This window comes from Meriones unguiculatus, chromosome 10, assembly GCF_030254825.1.
Source record: "Meriones unguiculatus strain TT.TT164.6M chromosome 10, Bangor_MerUng_6.1, whole genome shotgun sequence".
NCBI lineage: Eukaryota > Metazoa > Chordata > Mammalia > Rodentia > Muridae > Meriones > Meriones unguiculatus.
In genome coordinates, this window is record NC_083358.1 from 50,445,059 (window position 1) to 50,451,058 (window position 6,000).

Consider the following 6,000-nt stretch of genomic DNA (forward strand, 5'->3'; position numbering starts at 1 on the left):
AAAAATCTTTTAAAAAATGAGATTAAGTAATATTCCATTGTGTAGATGTACCACAATTTCTGTATCCATTCCTCAACTGAGGGGCTTCTGGGCTGTTTCTAGCTTCTGGCTATTACAAATAAAGCTGCTATAGACATGGTTGAGCCAATATCCTTGTATACTTGTGCATCTTTCAGATATATACCTCGAAGTGGTATAGCTGGGTCTTGAGGAACCGCTATTCCTAATTGTCTGAGAAAGCACCAGATTGATTTCCAAAGTGGTTGTACAAGTTTACATTCCCACCAGCAATGGAGGAAGGTTACCCTTTCTCCACTCACTTTCTCTCCAGCATGTGTTGTCACTTGAGTTTTTGATCTTAACCATTCTGATGGGGGTAAGATGAAATCTCAGGGTTGTTTTGATTTGCATTTCCCTGATGACTAAGGACATTGAACATTTCTTTAAGTGTTTCTCTGCCATTCGATATTGCTCTATTGAGAATTCTCTGTTTAGCTCTGTACCCCATTTATAACTGGGTTAATTGATTTCTTGCTGTTTAACTTCTTGAGTTCTTTATATATTCTGGACATTAGCCCTCTGTCAGACATAGGGTTGGTGAAGATCCTTACCCAATCTTTAGGCAGTTGTTTTGATGACAATGTCCTTTGTTTTACAAAATCTTTTCAGTTTCATGAAGTTCCGTTTATTGACTGAGGTACATCTACACAATGGAATATTACTCAGTAATAAAAAACAAGGAAATCATGAAATTTGCAGGTAAATGATGGGAAATGGAAAAGATCATCCTGAGTGAGGTATCTCAGAAGCAGAAAGACACACATAGTATATACTCACTCATAAGTGGATACTAGACATATAATATACGATAAACATACTAAAATCTGTACACCTTAAGGAAGCTAATCAGAAAGGAGGACTCTGGTTAAGATGCTCAAGCCCCACTTAGAAAGGCAAAGGGGATGGGCAATGGAGGAGGGAGAACACAGGTAACAGGAGAGGAGCTTACCACAGAGGGCCTCAGAAACGCTCTACCCTGTAGGGTATTGAGGCAGATGCTGAGACTCATAACCAAACTTTAGGCAGAGTGCAGGGAATCTCATGAAATAAGTGAGAGATAGTAAGACCTGGAGAGTACAAGAGCTCCACAAGGAGAGCAACAGTTCTAAAAATTCTGGTCACAGGGGTCTTTTCTGAGACTGATACTCCAGCCAAGGATCACTCATGGAGATAGCTTGAACCCCCTGCACAGATGTAACCCATGGCAGTTTGGTGTCCAAGTGGGTTCCAGAGTAATGGGGACAGGGACTGTCTCTGACAGGAACTTATTGGCCTGCTCTTTGATCATCTCCCCCTGAGGGGTGTGCAGCCTTACCAGGCCACAGAAGAAGACAATACAGCCACTCCTGATGAGTTCTGATAGACTATGATCAGAGAAAAGGGGAGGGGGACCTCCCTTATCCATGGACTGGGGAAGGGGTACAGGTGGGGAAGAGGGAGGTAGGGTGAAATTGGGAGGGGTGGTGGGAGGGAGATACAGGGGGAATACAAAGTAAATAAACTGTAATTAATAAAAATAAAAATAAATTTAATAAATGAGACTAAGAACATTAATGAGAGGCATCTCCTTTCTCACAAATGGTAGGAAATTGTGCAGCAGTATGACACAACCCAGAACTTATTCAGCTTTCATAGGATTAAGTCCCATTTCTATGAGACATCAGGAATAATTCTAGCTCTTCCAAGCCCCCTTCTTCTTCTGTGTGGTTAAGTAACTGCAGCTTAGGGCTTTGCCCTTTGTCTGTGCAGCTAGGCAAACAAGGTAAACGCCCTTGAAAAAAAGCACAGCCTCTAGGACAACTCTTTATCAATCACATAGAATGAGCTCCAGATAAAACTATTCTTGACCTCATCTGCAATTGTTCCTGCAATGACCTGAGAATGTCCAATCAAAAGCAGCAACTCCACAAAGATTACTGCGTTTTATGGAGGATTCACTATGTAGATATAAATGAAGTCCTTGGCCATGTTCCTGAACTCTTTTTTCAGTTTGCTCTCTTACTCTAGAGGCTGATTGCATTTCATGTGGCTCAAATACCCAGCTTTTCAATACCTACTTGATCAGTCTTACCCTATGACGAGCCCATGCTTAAACATACTAAGGTCAGTTACAGCTCATCTTATTATCATGAATTGCAACATGGTCCAAGGGATTCACCATGAATAACAAAACTACTCTATTATTTAAAATAAAAATCTAATCACTTAAAAACCATGTCCCAGGAAACAATGGATATTTTTAATTCTGCCTCTGCTCCTAAGAATCACTGATTATTGGCAAATCAGTTCTCACAATGTCTGATTGGATGAACTGCCTGCAGTCCATGTTTACTGCATACTGTATACTGAAGCTTCTTGATCATTCCCGTTGCTTATTAACAAAACTCTGACAAAAGAGTAACAGGTGAGAAAGAGGTTATTTTATCTCACAATTCCAAGTAATAGATCATCACTAGTGGGAGTCATGTCAACCTAAAGTCAAGAGCAGGAGGCAACCAGTGCAGCCAAGAGCAACACCCACATCCTTGTTAGTGTCCATTTCTCCATTCTTGACAGTTTATACTCCAAGCCTGTGGAATGGTACCCTTCACTTTTCATTGGCTCTTTCCACATCAATTACCTTAGACAAGGCCCCCAGTTAGATCCACAGGCCAAGTCCATGTAGACAACCCCTCATTAAGATTATGCTCTCAGATGATGCTAGAGCGTATCAAGCCAACAACTAAATCTAAGTAGTAAGTTGTGCCAGGATGACACATACTTCTTCTGTGGTATGATTATTTGAGACATGAACAGTGGCTTATCTATCATAAGGAAATAATGCGTAGTTTTGATTTTATCTACTGTTGTTATAGTTAGTGTTTCCTTTTAGCCTTTCTAGATTGTCCATTTTATCAGAATAGTTAAAAATAAAGTCAAAGAATGTTTGAGCAGAAAAAAATATTTAAAAAATTTATGTGGCCCTTAAAGAATATACAGTATGTTATCATTTATAATATTGAATGTGTAAAAATATGTCCTATAATTTCTTCTCAATTTCAAATAGGGGCTAAAACATATCTCACTTACAAAATAATAGGTAATAGGTCATTTATCTTGTTATAAGAATTCTAATGTGATTATTAAATTAAGCCTTTTCACTCTCAAAACCAAAATGCTTTTCATTCTTTTGGTTACTTAACTTTCAAAGGCCAAATTGAAGGCAGAACACAGTTGTCATGTGATTTCATTTCCCATTGAAGAAAACCACTGTTTCATGGCAATAGCTTCATGGGCACAGGAGAGTTTCAGCAAGTGAAAGCTGCAGTTTGTTAATAAGGCACATGACCTTGGCCCTAATGGGCTATGGTGTGTCATGCTGAACTCTTAACCTTGTGTTTTCTTGTTTTTACTTTCTTTCTTTTGGGATGAGTTTCAGGATTCCTCAACTGTTTTTAAGATTATTTCTTTTTTTGTTTGGAAATTTCTTTTTTTTTTTTTCAATGCAGTTTATTCAGGAACATTGAACAATCCTCGGACCCCGGGGAAAGCCAGCCCACAGCTTAAACAGCTTAAATAGTAATTTAAATAGCTTAAATTACTCTGAAGTTAAATAAGGAGAAGAAATAAGATTATCTGAAGGGCAAGCAACAACAGCAAGAATGAAACTCATATGTGTTATGATGGAAGTATAGATTTATAAACTCTTGTCTCCTATAAGAATGTGTTCCCATTGCATTCCTGAAACCCTGCTAAAATACTCTCATTTGCTAGTCTTCACCATACCAAATTGTACTACATAAATCTGCTTAACTTTTAAAGTATTAACATGGGACATGATGGGGAGTAAATGTTTTCATCCAGTGTGTCTGAGTCTTGCTGGCATTTGAGACTCCTAATTCAAGAAATGGACTTGCTCAACATAAAACCAGATACCCTAAATCAATTGGAAAAAAAAGTGGGGAACAGCCTAGAACTCATTGGCACAGGAGACAACTTCCTGAACAGAACACCAACAGCACAGGCTCTAAGAGCAACAATCAATAAATGGGACCTCATGAAACTGAAAAGCTTCTGTAAAGCAAAGGACACCATCATCAAAACAAAATGACTGCCTACAGATTGGGAAAGAATCTTCACTAACCCTTTATCTGACAGAGGACTAATATCCAGTATATACAAAGAACTAAAGAAGCTGAAAAGCAGCAATCCAAGTAATCCAATTAAAAAATGGGGAACAGAGCTAAACAGAGAATTCTCGACAGAGGAATATCAAATGGCAGAAAAACACTTAAAGAAATGCTCATCCTCATTAGCCATCAGGGAAATGCAAATCAAAACGACCCTGAGATATCACCTTACACCCATCAGAATGGCCAAGATGAAAAACTCAAGCGATAACACATGCTGGAGAGGTTGTGGAGAAAGGGGAACCCTCCTCCACTGCTGGTGGGAATGTAAACTGGTACAACCACTCTGGAAAGCTATCTGGCGCTTTCTAAGACAAATAGGAATAGTGCTTCCTCCAGACCCAGCTATACCACTGCTAGGTATATACCCAAAGTTTGTTCAAGTACACAAAAAGGACACTTGCTCAACCATGTTTATAGCAGCTCTATTTGTAATAGCCAGAACCTGGAAACAACCCAGATGTCCATCAACGGTGGAATGGGTACAGAAATTGTGGTATTTTTATACAATGGAATACTACTCAGCAATCAAAAAGGAGGAAATCATGAAATTTGCAGGCAAATGGTGGGATCTAGAAAAGATCATTCTGAGTGAAATATCTCAGAAGGAGAAAGACAAACATGGGATATACTCACTTATATAGACCTATAAGATATGATAAACATAATGAAATCTATACACCTAAAAAAGATAATCAATTGAGTGGACATGGGGTAAGATGATCAATCCTCATTTAGAAAGACAGATGGGATGTGCATTGAACGTATGACAGGAGTCTACTGAGCGCTTCTGAAAGACTCTAACTAGCAGTGTTTTCAAAGCAATGACTCATGACCAAACCTTTGGCAGAGTACAGGGAATCATAAGAAAGAAGGGGAGTTAGTCTGATGGGGAAAGGATAGGAGCTCCACAAGGACCAAATATATCTGGGCACAGGGTCTTTTCTGAGACTGACATTCAACCAAGGACCATGTATGGATATAACCTAGAACCTCCACTCAGATGTAGCCTGTGGTAGCTCAGTAACCAATTGGTTTCCCAAAGTGAGGGGAACAGGGACTATTTCTAACAGGAACTCAATGACTGGCTCTTTGGTCTCCCCACCCCCGAAGGGAGGAGCAGTCCTGTTAGGCCACAGAGGAGGGCTTTGCAGCCAGTCCTGAAGATACCTGATAAAACAGGATCAGATGAATGGGGAGGAGGCCCCCCCCATCAGTGGACTTGGAAAGGGACACGGTGGAGATGAGGGAGGGAGGGAGGGACTGGGAGGGAATGGGGGATCGGGACACGGCTGGGATACAGAGTTAATAAAATGTAACTGATAAAAAATAAAAAATAATTAAAAAAAAAAGAAATGGACTTGCTCATGCAATTAAATTATAGCAATTGAGACTGAAACAGATTTCTATTGCCTTTTACCAGCCATGCTCCAGTGCAGTGACGTGGAAGGGGTTTGACCTTTCAAATTATAGCTTTCTGCCATAGGCACAGAACCCTTCTTGACATGGGGACTGGGCACACAGTGAAGGATAATGAGAATTTCAAATTCCATGCATAACTCATTAGCCACATGGACTCAAAGGCACTCCTACTGTAGGGGCAGGTACTGACATCCTTTCTCTGAGGAGGAAGATGTAGAGGGAACAAGTTTACACACATGGAAGGTAATGCAGAGTGACATCATGAGCAATGCCAAAGGCCATGCAGTCATTGCCCTGACAAGGCCTCCACTCTGCAGACCCTCACTCTTTTACACAATCTCAAGTTACC